Source organism: Vigna umbellata, chromosome 3 (assembly GCF_029865625.1).
Source record: "Vigna umbellata cultivar VRB3 chromosome 3, Vumbellata_1.0, whole genome shotgun sequence".
Taxonomy (NCBI): domain Eukaryota; kingdom Viridiplantae; phylum Streptophyta; class Magnoliopsida; order Fabales; family Fabaceae; genus Vigna; species Vigna umbellata.
Genome location: NC_142167.1, coordinates 27,064,669 through 27,083,559, shown reverse-complemented (window position 1 = coordinate 27,083,559; position 18,891 = coordinate 27,064,669). Strand labels below are relative to the sequence as shown.

General features: G+C 33.5%; 1 pseudogene; it reads right to left on the bottom strand.

Moving 5' to 3' along the window:
- Nucleotides 1-8,761: 8,761 nt before the first annotated feature.
- Nucleotides 8,762-9,382, bottom strand: LOC124838331 (protein JINGUBANG pseudogene; annotated as a pseudogene).
- Between the last annotated feature and the right edge of the window lie 9,509 nt (nt 9,383-18,891).

Genomic DNA, 18,891 nt, shown 5'->3' with positions numbered 1-18,891 from the left:
TGTTTTTTGTACGTTCGTTGATAATGAATGCATGTTGCTGAGTGGTTGAATGTATATAAAGTATGAATGCTGATATGCTGGTTTACATGGAATATGATTATTTACGATGATATGGATTGTATGAAAATTGATTACGATATGAATTTATAAAGTTATGAAATTATGTATTAAAACATGAGTTGAAGATAAATGAGTCCTGAATATGAAATTTTCCTATGATAATGTATGTTCGTCATTGAACGGTCCTTGACCGTTCGGTGTTCCTAGTAAACTTGTTTGAAATGGAATTCTTTCATTTGGAAAGAATCCTAGTTGAAGACGAGCGTCTTCTGTGGTAATACTATGCTTGAGCGTTCGGCCAAGCGTAGTTGCATCTGAGTATTCGGTGATAAACCTAAATGTTGTAAATATATGTATTTGTATATTTAGTTATTTTAAACACAATTCCAATAGTATCTTATTATATTTATTAATCTTTCTATTATAAGTATAGTAGTGCTCGGTCTCATACCAAGCTCTCGAATTTAGTAGTGCTCGTTCTTATACCAAGCGCTCGTACTCGTTTCTGGTATAATCTATCTTGACGAAAAATAGCGTTTGTCTAGTTTTAATAGAATTTTCTTCTCTACCGTGCTCGGTCATTGCCTGACATTCAAACTTCTTGATGTAAATTCAAATAAGTTAAATATTCATAAGTGTTCGGTTTCTTCAGGTGAATCCTTCTAAGTATTCTTCTCCGAAAGTCTTGAAGTGTATACGTCCATTTGATTCCGGCCTAGAGCCTTAGTATTTGGTCTAGTTTCTTTCTGTGTCCGGTTAGAACTCTCAAGGGTCAGTTCATCTAATTGACTCACTTCCAAAAACTTGTTAACTTTTTGACAAGTATACCAAATCGTTCCAAGTAATATAGAGTAAGTTCAAAGTATCGTTCTCCCTAGGGACTTGTGCAACACATGACAATTATTTCTTTTATAACTCAATTATACATCAAAGTGTACAAAAAAACACAAGAAACTCTTTTTGGTATTTTTATCAAACAGTTGGTGTGCAAGGAATTATATTTAAAAGAAACTTCGTTGGAATTGGGTTTCATGAATCATGAATATAAAACTCTGTTCAATATTTCATTACTTCATTCAAACATTCACATCAAGACATACTAGTCCTAATCCCTTAGCAACTAGTTCTAAATTAATATATTAAAATGATAATACCTTAGTCAATTTAATATACAATTTGCATTAAGTCCGATGTTAAGAATGATCAAGTTATTGAGTCTATCCCTAGATCCCAAATCACTTAAGTGTTCTATCTAGTTCAAAGTTACTTTCCAGTAATCAAAGACATTCAAATAACATTATATTTTCATACAATGATAATAAATTCAAGAAAGAGCATATGAACGAACAATGATATATTGAACATGAAAATTATATCACAGTGAGTTCATTACATCCAATCCCAACAAAAGAGAAATTTAACTACTCCTAGTCATCTAAAACGTACACATTTGAAGCAATCTCTTGCAACAATGGTGTCTTGATGCCTTGAAGTAGTCTCCGGAAGTTCCTGAGATGTTTTCGTTTCTTTCTTTTGTCCGGAACTTCTGTCAGCCAGTTGTTTTTGTCTTTCTGTCACGTCTTTTAAAGCCACTTAATTTCATTAATTCGCTCAGCGCACATGTACTGGTGCGCTATGCGAATTTTCTTAACTGCTGCACTTTAACTGATGTTATTCGCTTAGCGCACAGGTACTGGTGCGCTATGCGAATTTCCTTCTTCTGGCAGTGCGAATTTTGGCTTTCGCTTTGCGAAAATTGGTTGACAGAGTCTAAATAATACACCATTTCATGTACAATATTTTACATAACAATCTACTACCTATTACAACTTTTAATGAGGAACAACATGAATAATTACAAGATTGAACTCATTTATAAGTATAAAAACAACTCTTTTTCACACTTATCAGTAAGTGACGGTCGTTCTAGTCATTCTTGCGATATACAGTTGACTTCCGTTTCTTTCGTAATCTAATAGTAACCCTCTCGATCTTGTTCTATTCTGGAACCGGAGACCCCTATGTCTCGTTCCAAGTGTTCGTCCTCGTTATGAGTGAGGATTGAACGTTCGGTATCTGGTGTCTTAATAATCTTTGAACAAAAAGGAAATTGAAATGATTGAGAATGAAAGATGGAACTAAGGTGAGGAAAAATGAAAGATGAAGAAAATATGATGTGAATGAAATGTTGTGAAATATGAACGAGCGTTCCGGGGAGGAACGACTCATGAGTGAATATTGGAATTGGTAAAGTATGAATGTGGTAATGCTAAGCTGGCGGTTCATCCTGATGTTCCGTGAGTACTCGTCCTCACGTAGAGGAGGGTAGGTCATGTGTGGGAACGACAGGAGGTCCTAGTCCTTAGGGGTACTTTGGACAGATAGGACTAACCTCGGGTGGCAGCTGATGAGAGTATTCCAGTTACTACATCACCCAGGTGCACGAACGTCGTAGCTACACAGATTTCTTACAGTCCGGACAGTCAGTCTAGTAGTAGGCCTTGCTTGAAACGTATGTTGAAATGTATTTGATGTGTTTGAATATGAGAAATGTATGTGAACTTGAATTAAATTACATAAGATTACCCTGTGTTTCCTGTGTTGTCTGGTTTTGTACGTCCGTCCTTGTCGTTGCAATGATCATCCGTGTGGATGTGAGTAGAAGGAGACGAGCTGCTGGAAGAGGCGCTGAAAGAAGAAAATTTGGTAGAAGTAGAAGTAAAGACCGAACAATAGGACGTTCGGTCAGTAGTTTAGTTTGATTGTAGTGTGGTCGTTTGATCACCTTCTCTTTTGATTATATTTGACCGTTCGGTAGTTTCTTTTGTAAACCGATCGGTCAGTTTTGCTTATCCTGTACAGTTTTAGCTATAACCTTTCTGTAAGGTCGTTCGACCGTAACCGTACGTTTTCTTAGAGTTAAGACTGATCTGAATTATTAATTAATGTGATTATTCTATTATATAGTTTTGTACTGTATTTTTGGGATGTTACAACCTCAAAACAAATATTGAAGTCTAAATAAAATATTATGAAATATGAAATATAGTCCAAAAATATGTTATTTTTTTTCAATTAAAACATGTATTAGATGAATTCTTATGAGTTTATCTCAATTATAAAATTTAACACAATGCTTTATGATATAAAATTCTCCGATCACAGAAAAAATACATTCTCCACACTATAAACTTTTTCTCTCTCTATTGCAATGTCATATGATTTTCACTTAATTTGTTTACGTAATAATCACCAATAATAAAAATAAGGGCAAGTCCAAAATCAATCAAAATAGAAATAAATATTTTATAAACAAATCACAATTCACATACAATTTCCAATTTTCTTATATATTTAATAAATTAAATTAATTTGTTTATTTCTAACAAAACCAAAATTTGAAGTACACAGATCGTGATATATATAGTATTGTGTATAATTTTTTAATTATTTTTTAGCTTAATTTGAGTCTAACTAGACCTTTAACTCCAATCTATACCAAACAATTTAAAAAATTTTGGATATAATGTATTAGATGTAATTATAGTATTGTAATTTGATAATCTAAAGTACCTTGAAATGGACTTTTTTTAGCATTTTCCATATTTACATGCAGTGCCTCAGTCTCCCTCGTAACTCCATCCATTCTTCCCAGCTACCAATTTTGTTGTCATTCGAATTTTCCTATTCAAAAACAATTTACAAGTTATTATAGCTTAATAATAACAATAATAAAACAATTTCAAATTAATTGATCTTAACATTAAATTATATTTAGTAAATACCTCTATAATATCATTAATTTCAAAAATAGTTTTAAGTTTAGCCTTGTACATGAATCAACCTTTGAGAGATGGATGCATGCAATTGAGTTAGAGCTTAGCTTTGATGCTATGTTGATAGGTCATTCATTTTATACCTTGCATCATACCTATATAAAGGATATATAATGAAAGTAGACATTTTGATTGTACATTGAATTAATTAATGATAAAAAATTTAACAACGTAGAAAATTCAACTTAATAATTAAATAAATACTAGTGTTTGTTGAAGTCACATAAGTTTAAAACTAATTTATATTTATATTAAAATTTTATTTTTAAATATATATTCAGTTTTTAATCTAGTAAAAATTAAATTATTTTATTCGGATACAGAACTTAAAATAACAAAAATTAAATTAGTTTATCAGTTATTATTTATTAATAATGAAACGATAGTGATTAATATTATTGATTTTATAACCATTGTTTATCTTTTAAAATGTTATTTTAGACATTTTTATTACTCAGACCTATCTATATATTCTTTTCAATTATAAAATTGTTTTGTCATTAAGAGTGTTTATTGGTTCAAATTATTAGATAATACAATTTAATTTAATCAAAATTAATTTAATTTGCTCAATAATAGATTAAGTTAGATTGTATTTAACATTAAAAAAAATACAAAAACTCAACACAACCTAACCCAATATTTCTTTAATAGAATTTTTCAAATTCTACATAAACCAAACACTCAACTCGCGAACACCCTTAATATTTACATAATACTCAAGCTTAATAAAATACATTTAAAATTATTAATTAGGAGAGATTTAAAAAAAAAAATCTTCTATTACGTTTTATACAATATTTTAAATTTATTTTTTGAAATAATTAAAAATACAATTGACCTGCACATGTATAGAAAAAACTTATTTCAATATATGTAAAAAAATATTAAACAAAATTAATGCAAAAATAAGTTTAATCTAGTCTAAAAGAAATAGTAAGTTCGAGAAAAAACTATGGAAAATGGCATGAAACAAGTATTTGCTCTAGTCATATAAATACACATTCCATACCTTTGAAGGGTTATGATAGAAAGGAATCATCAACATAACAAAATTTCATATATAATTTAAGATATGGTTTATTTATACTAAAATTTTACACATAGGAGAGATTAACCATTCCAAAATGACGCAAAAACTCATATTTCCAAAGGAAAAGAATTTCTTACTATTAGTTTTTATACACCCACATGATAATTGTCTTTTAATAATAAAATGTTAAACCTACATACTAATGGTCATAAGTAATAACTCAACATCTTACAAAGAAAGAAATACATACACTTCCATAATCTATTCACCTTATCTTTCTCTTTATCTTTCACCCACCATGTGTTTGAAGTATGGTCACATACAATGTTGCCAACAGTTTTCAATTTCTCTTCTTTCACTGAGGCCAAATATGCATATACTTCCATACTGGGAAGCTGCTCACCTTATCTCACGTCTTCTTCATTTTGACCCACCACGTGTTTGCAGTGTGTTCGACATTTATTTAGTTCTATCATATTTTGTATTGTATTTCAAAGCCTATATATGGCTACTTCTTTTGTCATTCTATGCACTCATATCTTTGCAATAATGATTTTGGACGAAGGATGGCAGAAGGAGGAAAATGTGTTTTTCCTTTCTTTATTTTCACAACTATGATTAAGGATCTATTAGTTAGTAAAAGCGGAAATTATTATAAGGAAAATATATAAGTACGTTGAAGATAAGCTACAAATGAATGTTTTAAATACTTTAAGTTATAAGATTTAATATATATATATATATATATATATATATATATATATATAATATAAAATAAATTTTTTATTTCATTAGAATATCTTCTTTCCAAACTCAGGGACTCTAACTTCTCTCTAGATTTTTGAGACAATTTTTCTTTTGTTCTTCATTTAGAGTTAATTTGAGTTTATTACAATTTTGAGATTAGGATATTTTTCTTCTTCCTCTAATCTTAATTCCTCTAATTTAGTGTTGTCTGGAAGGGGTTTTCTATTGCATGTATAATTTGATATTAAAAAAAAAAGGATTTCCATGTTAGTCTAATTTTTCAATGATATGTTTTTTTAATCAATTTTTTGGAAGCAAATAGGTATCTCTAGGTCTTTTAGATGTTTTTCTTTAGAGAAAAAGATTTTAAGGCAAGTGAATACATTCTAATTTAGTTAACTTGAATTGATTTAAGTAACCCTTAAATTAAATGATTGATGTTATTGTTTTTGTTTTGAGATGATAAAGCATTGTATAATAGAGATTTTTCACGTAAAATCATTCTCCAAAGTAAGGATGTTATATATTTTAGGATAATGATATTTCTGTAAGTGATCAGAGAAACGAGAAAGAGAAAATCCGAAAGAACAAACTGAAAATGAATTGTATTGAAAAGTTGCAGAATAAACAACAAAACAAAGTATTTATACAGAAAAAATAAAGAAACAACTAAGATAAGTAGAACGCAGACCGAGCAGCTTCCTAGACCGATCGTCAGCTTCCTAGACCGATCGCCCTAGAGAGTAGAGCCGATCGGCAGTGAGAAGACAACAGAACCAGTAACGAGAAGTAAACAAAACCTGACGAACGGTACAGCCGATGGTGACGATCGTTAAGGACAATCGGTAATTAAAAGGATGACTATCAAACCGATCGTCCGAGAGTAGAGCCGATCAGTGATGACGAGCGTTAAGGACGATCGGTAATGTAAAAGGCCTCTATCAATTTCAACACCATTTTTAACAAACTTTTGACTTTCTTCATGTGTCGGCTTATAATTGGTTTAGGTGGAAAAATTTTTAACAAACTGGAAATGACATGGAAATGAAAGTGAGAGGATGTTGCAGGGGTTTTCATTTGGCGGGTTTCATTTTGGGGTTCCAAAAATTGGAAACTCATTTGCGCAGAGAGAAGCCTCGTTATTCACCCAATTTGCATCGTTCATTGGAGCCTTGTCCGCCACCAGAGTGATGCTCCCTACATCTCACCTATTTCACCCTGTATCCCCAATTTTACATATTTGCCCTTCATTTATTAAAGTCAAAAGAAAGTTAATGATGACTTAATGATTTCCTAACCACCAACAATTCTCCTAACGACCAACAACCCTAAATGTTTTCTGATTATATAAACCCTACCCTGTTACATGCACCCCCTTCCTTTTTCTCATTTTTTCACTTTCATCACAATAGCATTTTGTTCACTTCACTTTCACTTTTATTGTTTGATTGTTTTCTGAGTTGAGAGGTTATAGAGTGGTGGTTGTCATCCGTGGTGGTGGTGTTGTGCATATTGGAGGAGAGGAAGAAGGTGGTGAGAGAGAGCTCATCTAGGTTAGTTAAATATTTCAATTAAACATCCTTAACTGGCGTTGGAGCTCATCTGTATTATGTTGTTTAAATTGAAATATTTATGATGTGTTTCATGTTTTATGTAATTATTTTGTTTTTGAAAGTTTTTGTTAGTTAATATTTTGTTATATTGTATTTATTATATACATTTTTGTACGTGTTAATTTTTAAACTTTTGATTTAATTTATAAGTTCTTTATATTTGGTAATTTTTATTTTAATTTTAAAAGTTTTCTATAATTTTTATTTGTTATTTGTTAAATTTTAATATTGTAATGTTTATTGTAGGTCGTATTTAATTATATAAGATGGATAACTATCCATTTCTCGATTCTCAAATAAATTCTGATTTTATGTAGGAATTTTCTTCTTTTTTAAATGAAGTGGGCGAGGGTGATTACACAAATAAGTTTTCCACTGATCAAATCGTTCCATCACGCGCCGATTTAATTGAAGGGGTTCAAAAGATTGCATTTGACCTTGAATATGTTGTCGTCATTATAATATATGACACAACAACTGGTGAAGCTGGAAGAAAGACATTTATTTTATTAGGCTGTGAAAGAAGTGGGAAGTATAGGAAGTATAAGCCAAATGTTCAGTCTAGTGTATCTGGCACAAGAAAATGTGAGTGTCCGTTTAGGTTGAGGGGTGAACCTAAAGGACTTGGTTGGGTGTTAAAGGTTATGTGCAGCTATCACAACCATGAATTAGCAGAGACTCTGGTTCCTTTCGCGGGGAGGTTAAATGTTGTTGAACAGTCAATTCTTTTGGACATGACTAACAGTCAAGTAAAGCCGTCAAATATTCTTTTGACTCTCAAAGAACATATATAATGAAGATAACATGACCATGATAAAGCAAATAAATAATGCGAGGTACACTTACAAACGATCTTTGAGAGGATCGAGGACTTAAATGTAGTAGTTGATGATGTTGTTAGATAGAGACAGATACATCCAGAGAAGTAGATGTTTGGACGATTCTGACGTGGTAAGTGACCTGTTTTGGACACATCCCGATTTAGTGTACTTGTTGAATTCATTTAATATATATGTGTGTGTGGTACACCACTATTTGAAAATAGTACATCAGAATTATTCTTTAAATCTTTTAGGCTTAATAGGTTATTTCGTCCCCAAGTTAAGAGCTGAATTTTTGTTTAGTACCCGGTTTTAAAAATGTTTCTATTTCATCCCAAAGTAGTATAAATTGTATCAATTAGGTCCCTTCCGTTAAATTCACATAAACGGAGTTAACTCCAACAGACAAATCTGTATTTTTTCTTCTCTCTCCTCTAGATTTCCTGTAATATTCCAGCTTTTTTTCTCTCTCTTCTTCCTCACTTTTTCTCTGTACTCCTCTGCACTCACAAACCCATCTCCAACCCTCTTATACCTTCATCTCTCCCACCATCACCTCCCTGTTCACGTACTGCTCTGCATACAGTGGCCATGCAACCATCGACACCCCCGCCACCACCCCTTCCAACACCGAGTTCCACCCGGAGTGACTCACAAACCCCCCACCGATTCACGACTGATCGACTCCAAGCACTTGAAATCCGCCACGCGCCACACATTGACCGTCTTGTCCCACGACCCAGAGTACAACAACCCTTCGTCCTTGTCCAGACTGAGATTCGAAGCAGCGTCGAAGTGCTTCACCTTCACCGTGTTCCAGTTCTGGCGAACCTCCACATAATTCTTGGGGTTCATGGAAAACTTCATGTAATCTTTGAACGTTAGCAAGCTCCCGATGCGTTTATGCTTGCTTGGATTCTTGGAGGAAACCTTCCACACTCTGATCTTACCGTCTTGGTGGCCGGTGAAGATTTTTCCGGCGGCGATTATTATGGTTTTAACCAATCCACTGCTTGATTTGAAGTCAGTGTAGTCCTTGAGATGCTTCCAAACTCTTATATTCTTGTTGTCGGAGCCTGTGTATAACAAGTCTCTGGAAACGGCCAAGGAATATATGTGACCCTCTTCGCGAACGAGGGATCCGATGAGGCTGTTGCCGGGGAGGTGGTCTTGGTGGTGGTGGAAGGGGTTTATCGCGGGTGAGGCAGGTAAAACCCATGGAGACTTGTTGAGAGGAGATGAAGAATGGTTTGGGTAGTTCAATGGGGACATGGACTAGGGAGAGACATCATTGCTGCTATCGGTGTAGTTCATGTGGTTGGCGTTGTTGCGGTGGTTATATTGGAAACAATATATTTCCAGAAGACATTAAACTTTTAATGGAAGGTTTTATCTCAGGTTTGTTAAGTTATTTTTAATATAATTTTGTCTACGTTTCCTGTGATTTAATTACGTGAAAAGCTGTCTTTGTTAGATAAAAATTGGTACCCAAAATCCATCTTAAATCCATCAATTCTCCATTTTTAAGAATGGTTACAATTCATGAATATTTGATAAAGATACTGAAATGCAATGCTAACAATAAATGTATAAATCAAGCAGAATAATACAACACATATCATTGAAAAATAGAGGTGCAGTTTGAACATTAAGGCACATGTAACATGCAGTGAGGAGCTGGAAAAAGAGAGATAATTAGTTATGCCCTTGGGACACATGAAGGAGGATCCCTAAGAGGGTGGACAGAGGAGAAGTTTGAGGAAAAAGAAAAGGAATAGTATATCCAAAGATTTTGTGGCGCAGTGGAGTATGTGAGTTACTGTACGTGTCTATTTCCTATGTTTCTGAGTGTCTCTTTGTTTGTTATTCTGTGTTACATTCTGATTATTCCTTATTCCTTTTCAGGTCCTTATTCTAGAGGAATGCAAGAAGGGAGGTGTTGGAGGCCGAAGCACATGGCCTGGTTGATGGAGGGAGAGGGCAACCAGTTTTGGGATTAGAGGGATGCGAGTATGCGGGATTGGTGGCATGGAGAGAGAAAATTGGGACACAGCCATAGACCCGAAGATTTCTTCCAACACTGCCTTCTCCTCCTCCTCTTCCCTCATCTTTCTTGCTTCCACTTCTCTTCTCTTTTCTTTTCTTCTCTTCTCTTCCCAGTTTCTTGCTTGCTGCTTTATATTAAATGATGGAATCAGCTATAGATTTGATCCCCCATTCTCCCTCATCAAATGTGGTTTCAACTTATTTGTTATATGAATGTTGGAAGGGGTGGTGGCGGGGGTGTCGATGGTTGCATGGCCAGTGTACGCAAAGCAACACATGAACATGGAGGTGATGGTGGGAGAGATGAAGGTGGTTGTTGGCGTGAATAAGAGGGTTGGAGATGGGTTTGTGAGTGCAGAGGAGTACAGAAAAAGTGAGGAAGAAGAGAGAGAAAAAGCTGGAATATTACAGGAAATCCAGAGGAGAGAGAAGAAAAAATACAGATTTGTCGGCTGGAGTTAACTCCGTTTATGTGAATTTAACGGAAGGGACTTAATTGATACAATTTATACTACTTTGGGATGAAATAGAAGCATTTTTAAAACCAGATACTAAACAAAAATTTAGCTCTTAACTTGGGGACGAAATAACCTATTAAGCCAATCTTTTAATAAGTAAAAGGGTGATACTCTTCTCATATGGAAGTGGCTTAACTTCCACAATGTTATCCTTGCAACTACGTGAAAGTCAATCTCCATTTAGCTTGTCTAACATTGTCAAAGTGATGGACGTTGATGGAAAATTAAAGTCAAGGCATGAGGTATTTTAGCTTTTGAGAGTCTAAAGAGAATAGAAGTATTGCACGGTGCTTACCATATTTAAGATTTACTTTGAATATATTACTGTATGCTTCTGCAATACATTAATGCGTCAATTTTTTCACATAAAAAAGAAACATTTGATTTTATATAAAATAATTGAGTAACCAGTTACTAAGTTGATAAAAATACACCGTTTTCTTGTGAAAATTTTTGGTTTTTTAATTCATCTTTTAGTTGTGTCTCCAGAAATTTTACTGAGTTGGAATGGTCTAGAATTTCTTTTTCACCATCTTGTTTCAATGCTCACGAACACAACCTTTGTTGAAACCATGAAGCTAATGGAACGTATGTATGGTGCGAAGGAGTTTGTAACAAGGAAGGACACAAGCCTTTTATCTCCAGACACATTCTATCTCACTGAAGTTGACTCCATGTATTGGAGATTCTATGAAAAACAAACTAATAGATAGGAGAAAAGATTATGATAGATTTAAAAAAGTAATTATTTACATATCAACGTATAATCATAGATTTTATATTACTTTAGAAGTTACTTGATGTCTACTTTAATTATATAGATTAGTAATATAACGTATAAGTTTTTAAATGTATTAAAAGGTTAACAATTTTATCATTTTATTATTATAATTAATTTTAACTAAGTTTAATACAAACTTGTAATTAGTAATTAAATGGAGAAATTATAAAGTGAATTTACATATTAAGTAAATACCGAGAAAAGTAATTGGTATTTATAATTTTCTTTGTACAAGAAATTAAAATCATTTTAATGACATGTTATTTACGTTAACCTACTGTAATGCTCAAGAAATACGTAATATTTTTATTTATGAAATTCTATATTTTCTTAAAATATTACCAATTATAACTTATAATCGGTAAATAATAATATACTAGTTTTCTTTTAAAAAAATAATATAAGAGTTAAAAACTAATAATTCTATTTTTTTATGTGAGACCTGAAAAATAGATTTAAAAGTGGAGCAAAATGGTGTCTTAAGTTAATAGGACCAAACTTTAAAATGTCATTTCAAACATCTTGGCCCATTAGCTTATTATGTCTCTCTCTAAAACTCAGTTTCAGATTTTCTCTGCCTTCTCTCTACCACAACTTTGTCTTCTATCTTCCATTCATCCTCTCTGAACCAGTAGATTTCCGATCAGGTGGTGCCAAAACGTCCGCAGCGTAGCGAGCTTCGCAACAGACTGATTCGTTTTGGGTCCTAGGCTGGTAAGTCCCTACATGCAGCTTCTTCACTGTTCTTGAACGGAGACGTACATTCTTGTTGGTTGCATGTGCCTTTTTGCTTTTCCTTCTTCCATTTCTACTCCATTCTAGCTCTAAGAGTTGTTTCTGTCACCAATGTGGTGTTCTGTAGGGTTTGTTGAGTTCTCACAACTCAAGGTTCGGTTGAAGGGTTCTTGTGAGCTGTTCAGTCAAGTTACTCTAAGGTAAGGGGAGCTAGGATACATTTTTATATTGATTGCATGTGATGTATGCTGAGTTTTGTACTGCTGTACTGTTGGTTTTGTGTTATGACTTGGAAAGATCTAGTTGCATGTGTTGAACTTTGGGACAGTGGAACTGGAGTGTAATGTTTTTATACTGTTTGGATGTATTTAATTGCTGTAATGACTATGTTGAAGTTCTTCTGGTGAGAGACACGTTGTATCAGTGAATAAAATAGAAAACTTAGTGTTCTGGTAGTGTTTTGGGTCACTTGAGAGGAAGTGAGGTAGTGATTTTGGGAAGTAGGGGTTTTGGGCACAATTGGGCTGCTGGGACATCTTAGGCAAGTCATTTGTGACTTGTTAGGACATGAAACTGGTTTAGAACATGCTAAAAATGGTAAAATTAGATTTGAGCCCCTAAGTTGAGGAAATTAGTGTTTTAAGAAGGAATTTGGGTCTTACTCATTTAATAATCACTGTAGGAATGAGTAAAATCAATTAGATAAGTTTAATTAGGTTTATATCACCCATTAGAGGTCTTAAAAGTTGGGGAAGATTATTGGAAATGGTAAGAGGGTGTGGGTGGGTATAATTCTGCAGAACTTGCATTCTACAGATTATGCAGTCCCACTATGCAAATGGTCTCGCACAGCGAGACCCTGTAGAGGGTACTCACTGTCTGAGTCATTCGTTGTGCGAGCTGGTGCGTTGTGCGAATGACTAGAGGGTGCTGCTCTCTGTTTGTGGATTCGCCTAGCGAATCCTGTCGCTATGCGACTGATGATGGTCTGGAACAACTCCTATTTTAATTCGAACGACGAGTTTGGGCGCATAGCGAGTCTTTGGGAGGGGTGGTCTCTGTCTAGGCTCTCGCATAACGACCTGGGTGCGCTATGCGAGAGGTTGGAAGTCTGATGCATGCAGTGAGTTAATTCGCATAACAAATTAAGTGAGTGCGCTATGCGAGGGACATGAGGTACAACACCTCAGCGAGTTAATTCGCCTTACGAGTGAGGGTGCGCTGTGCGAATCCTTTGAGTCTAGTCTTTTCTTTTGCTCTCTTTTTGGTTGAATCAAGTGTGTGGAATGTTGGGAATGCATAGTATGATGTGGTAATGTGATTATATTGAAAGTATGCGAGTGTATGAAACATTGTTTGGTGATTGAAAGTATATGGTTTTAAAAGTATGGTTGATAGACGTAATTCCATGGATCTCAAAGGGAGGTTACATGGTGGTGCCTTGTATTATTGGACGTAATTTCATGATCTTCAAGGAGAAGATTCATGGTGGTGTCTTAGTGTTTAGAATGATTTGCATGGTAGCTCAGTCTTGGGGTTTATCCTGAAACTACAATGGTCAATCATTCTCAAGTAGAGAGGATTGAATTCTGTCGTGAGTAGTAGCAGAAGGTCCTAGTCTTGGGTGCTTCCAGTATAACCCAAGGTGAGTGATAACGGACTAACCTCGTCAGTGTGGTAGGGTGAAACCCATTGGTAATGGCTTTGTAAAGCAGTAGAGGCCACCACGAGTGCATGACCCGCCATAGCTCGGCAATCATTCTAAGTCCGGACGAGTCAAGTGTAAAGTGTAACAAGTGGTGTTGTATGGTTCATTAACTTTGAATTAAACTTGCATGTTGTATGTGATTGTTATAACATGATTTTTGTATATCTAGCTCACCCTTGCTTTTGTGTTTGTGTTTTTCTTGGGTATGCTTTTTTTTTACAATGATCATCCACTTGGATGTGAGCAGATGTAGATGAGGTGCCTCTAGAGCAGACTTTGGAGGAAGATGATGCTACTGCTTAGTTTGTTTATGAATTTCTTAATTAAGTTCTATCCTTTTGAAATACTCTAATGCGTTTAAAGTTTTAAATTATGGCACATTTTGGGATGACTATAACTTTAATACTTTACTTACAGTCTACTTCTAACTGTTCTCTTATATTAAAATGTGGACTTACTATATTATATGCTTCTATATAATCTGGGATGTTACATTTTCAAAATATGAAATGAAATATCTTTCATTTTATAATAATAAAATTTAAAAGCATTGAAATGTTGTTTTTATATGTTTCATTTCCATCTATCTCATTTGATTAGAGATTATATTTCAATTCACTTTATTTCAGTTTCTCTCTCCAATCTAAAGTTCAAACATATATTTTTAAAAGAACGGGTAAAAGTCTATGATCATTTTCGTATCATTTGGTGAAGGATGGGTACCAAAGACCAAATAATTGGAGACTTAAGACAAATGTTTTGCATTGCGAGGTCAACACAGGTCATGACATTAAGTTATGAGTGGAAATTGTTTTTAACAATTAATGGACATATATCATCTTGAGGTAATGATGACCACATTTATATCCAACTTCATCACCATGGAACAAACTTTTCTATAACTCTTCATCAAAAAATAGATGGGCACAAAACGCCAAATAATTGGGAACCTAAGCAAATGTTTTGCACAGTGATGTCAACACAATATTGACATTAATTTATGAGTGGAAAATTTTTTCTTTAACAATTAATGGACATACAACTCATCTTCAGGCAATGATGATCACATTTATATCCAACTTCATCACCATGGAACAAACTTTTCTATAACTCTTCATAAAAAAATAGGTGTCAAATAAGTGGGAACTTAAGGTCAATGTTTTGCACAACGAGATTAACACAGGTCATGACATTAATTTATGAGTGTAAATTTTTTTTAACAATTAATGGACATACAACTCATCTTCAGCCAATGATGTCCACATTTATATCCAACTCCATTACCATAGAACAAATTTTCTGTACCTCTTCATCAAAAAATGGGCGGGCAGCAAAGGCCAAATAACTGGAAACCTAAGGCTAATGTTTTGCATAACGAGGTCAACACAGGTCATGACATTAATTTATGAGTGGAATTTTTTTTTTTAACAATTAATGGACATACAACTCATCTTCAAGCAATAATGACCAAATTTATTTTCAACTTCATCATCATTGGACCAACTTTAACTATAACTCTTCATAAAAAAAATGGGTGGGCACCAAAGGCCAAATAACTAGGGACCTAAGGCTAATGTTTTACACAACGAGGTTAACAAAGGTCATGACATTAATTTGAGTGGAAAATTTTTTTATTAACAATTAATGGACATACAACTCATCTTCAAGAAATGATGACCAAATTTATAGCCAACTTCATCACCATGGAACCAACTTTTCTATAACTCTTGATAAAAAAAAATGGGTGGGCACCAAAGGCCAAATAATTGGATCCTAAGGCAAAAGTTTTGCACAACAAGGTCAACACAAGTCATGACATTAATTTATGAGTGGAATTTGTTTTTTTAACAATTAATGGACAAACAAGTCATGTTCGCCAATGATGACCATATTTATATCCAACTCCATCACCATGGAATAAACTTTTCCATAACTCTTCATAAAAAGTGGGTGGGCACCAAAGGCCAAATAACTAGGAACCTATGGCTAATGTTTTGCACAACAAGGTCAAAAAAGGTCATGTCATTAAATTTTGAGTGGAAATTTTTTTTCTTAACAATTAATGGACATACAACTCCTCTTCAGGTAATGATAACCACATTTATGTCCAACTCAATCACCATGGAACAAACTTTTCTATAACTCTTCATAAAACAATGATGGGCTCCAAAGGCCAAATAACTGGGAACCTATGGTCAATGTTTTGCACAGCGAGGTCAACATTGGTCATGACATTAATTTATGAGTGGAAATTTTTTTTTATCAATTAATGGACATACAAGTTATGTTCAACCAATGATGACCACATTTATATCCAATTCCATCACCATGGAACAAAATTTTCTATAACTTTTCATAAAAAAATGGGTAGGCACCAAAGGCCAAGTAACTGGAAACTTATGGCTAATGTTTTGCATAGTGAAGTCAACAGAGGTCATGACATTAATTTATGAGTGAATTTTTTATTTTAACAAATAATGGAGATAAAAGTCATCTTCAACCAATGATCACCACATTTTATATCCAATCCATCACCATGGAACCAACGTTTCTATATTCATTCATAAAAAAATGGGTGGACACCAAATACCAACTAATTGGGAACCTGATGTTAATGTTTTGCACATCGAGGTCAACACAGATCATGACATTAATTTATAAGTGGAATTTCTTTTAACAATTAATGGACATACAACTCATCTTCAGCCAATGATGACCACATTTATATATATCTAACTCCATCACCATTGAACCAACTTTTCTATAACTCTTCAACAAAAAATAGGTGGACACCAAAGGCCAAATAACTAGGAACCTAAGTCTAATGTTTTGCACAATGACATCAACACACATAATGACATCCACAGTTGGTGGGGATTGCACTAAAATTGTCTAACACATAAAATGTTCATTATTGAACCCTGTTATAATCAACATCCATATTTGGTGGAGACTACACCAAAAATAATACATCACCCACAACGACAACGCTGTTACAAATACAACACTATTATACACCAATGTGTAATACATTAAATGATAATTCTTATCTTCAAAACATAGGAACACATTCAAAGTAACACTAAAATCTAGGAAAGTACAACTTTATTATCAACAAATACAATGAATACATTTCTTTCAAGATTTCTAACAAAAATTATGTTCTTCAAAGGTAATCAATAGGTTATCAAAGAGTTCTAACAAAACCAGAAATGACATTACAACAACCATTATTCTACAACAGCCCTAATTGTTGCAACACTTCATCCTTGCGGATATTGTCAATATTCAAAATCCAATCAAAACAAACTTGTCCGTAAACTATTGCAGCTTCTCCTGAAAATAATAAAATGCACACAAAATGAATAAAATGCTCAATCTTTTATTAAAGGTCCATAAGAATTTTTTCTTACTTATGCTTGCGTAATTAGGCGTTGTTTTCTCTTCGTATTTATCAACACCATCACACAACTCCATAAATTTTATAACAATAACTCCACAATCATACCTACATCAAACAAAGTTCAAAATATAAATAATGTCATACTACTTCAATCAAACAAATAAATATTATAATAAAAAAACAGAGACTAAACTTATGTGTTGGGTTTGATTGGAGTGTGCACGTGTTGTACTTGGAAGGATGGTTTGTTTTCTTCATAACGATTCAACAACATTATTGAAAGATAAACAACCATAAACCAACATTATTGAAAGAAACTAATAAATTTTCAATACAACATATTTACTTACATTGTTTACACCTTGTTGTTTAATGGAATTCATGACTGTCAAAGCAAACATTGTACAAAAGATATGTCAAAATAACCTAACAACAACCACACCCAAAAAAATTGTAACTTTGCACCCAAGACACACAAAAACCAAGGAATAATCAACCAAAAGTTCAAATATTTTAAACAACTCAATATCACCGAACAAAAACAACATAGGATAATGATAACGAACCACACAAACTTACAAATGGTGCTTCTTCCTCTTCAATGGAGGTTTTTGGAGCATGTTGGTTCTTTGAAACGGCGAAACGACGACGAATAAGACTTTGATGAACAACTTTGAAACGATGATGGAAAAGACTCTAGTGAATGACAACGGTCCGGTGAATGGTGCAAAGTGAGTGAAAGACAACTTCTGCAAATGGGAGACCTGTGGGTGGAAGGACGTTCTCTCGAGGCTTCTCTCGCGCAAATGAGCTTCCAATTTTTTAAATTCCCACAATGAAGCCCACCAAATGGAAACCCTTGTAATCCCCTTTCATTCCATTTCCACATCATTTTCAGTTTGTTAAAATCCTCTCCACCTAGACCAATTACAACACGACAATGACAAGTAGACAGAGTCAAAAGTTTGTTAAAAAATGGTGTTGAAATATCATTATCTATATTTTATATCCAAAATGTAAATATTGTAATCATTATAAAGACCAAGTGTCCGTAACTTTGAGAGGCTTATATATTTAGTCTAGAGAAATATTGTCCTTATTATTAAACTTGGACTCAGAAGAGTTTAGTAGATAACATGTAAAAGCTTAGTGTAATTAGCTTGAAGGGACGTTATGCACTCAAAAATATAACTTACAACTTTATTCATTGTAAGTTAAAAATAACATTTGTTAAAATGAACAAATTATGCATTATTACAGAACATTCCTTGTTTATATATAAAAAAAGGTTTATAGGAATATTTATAAAATTATTAATTGAGTGATTTACAACATTGTAAGCAAAACAGTGGAACATTTCCTTATTTATTTTCTTCTAATTATTTGAATAGTTTCATTATTAATAGAATTGAGCCGTGTTTCTTACAGTACTGTACACACTATTTATTAAATGCAATTAATATTGTTTTTGTTGAACAAACGTAGTTAAAATATAGCTTATAGCTATACTAGAGAGAAGAGAAAGTATACACAGCTACTTTCTAGCTTTCCACATAATCAACAACCAATTCAAAACAGAAATACACAATC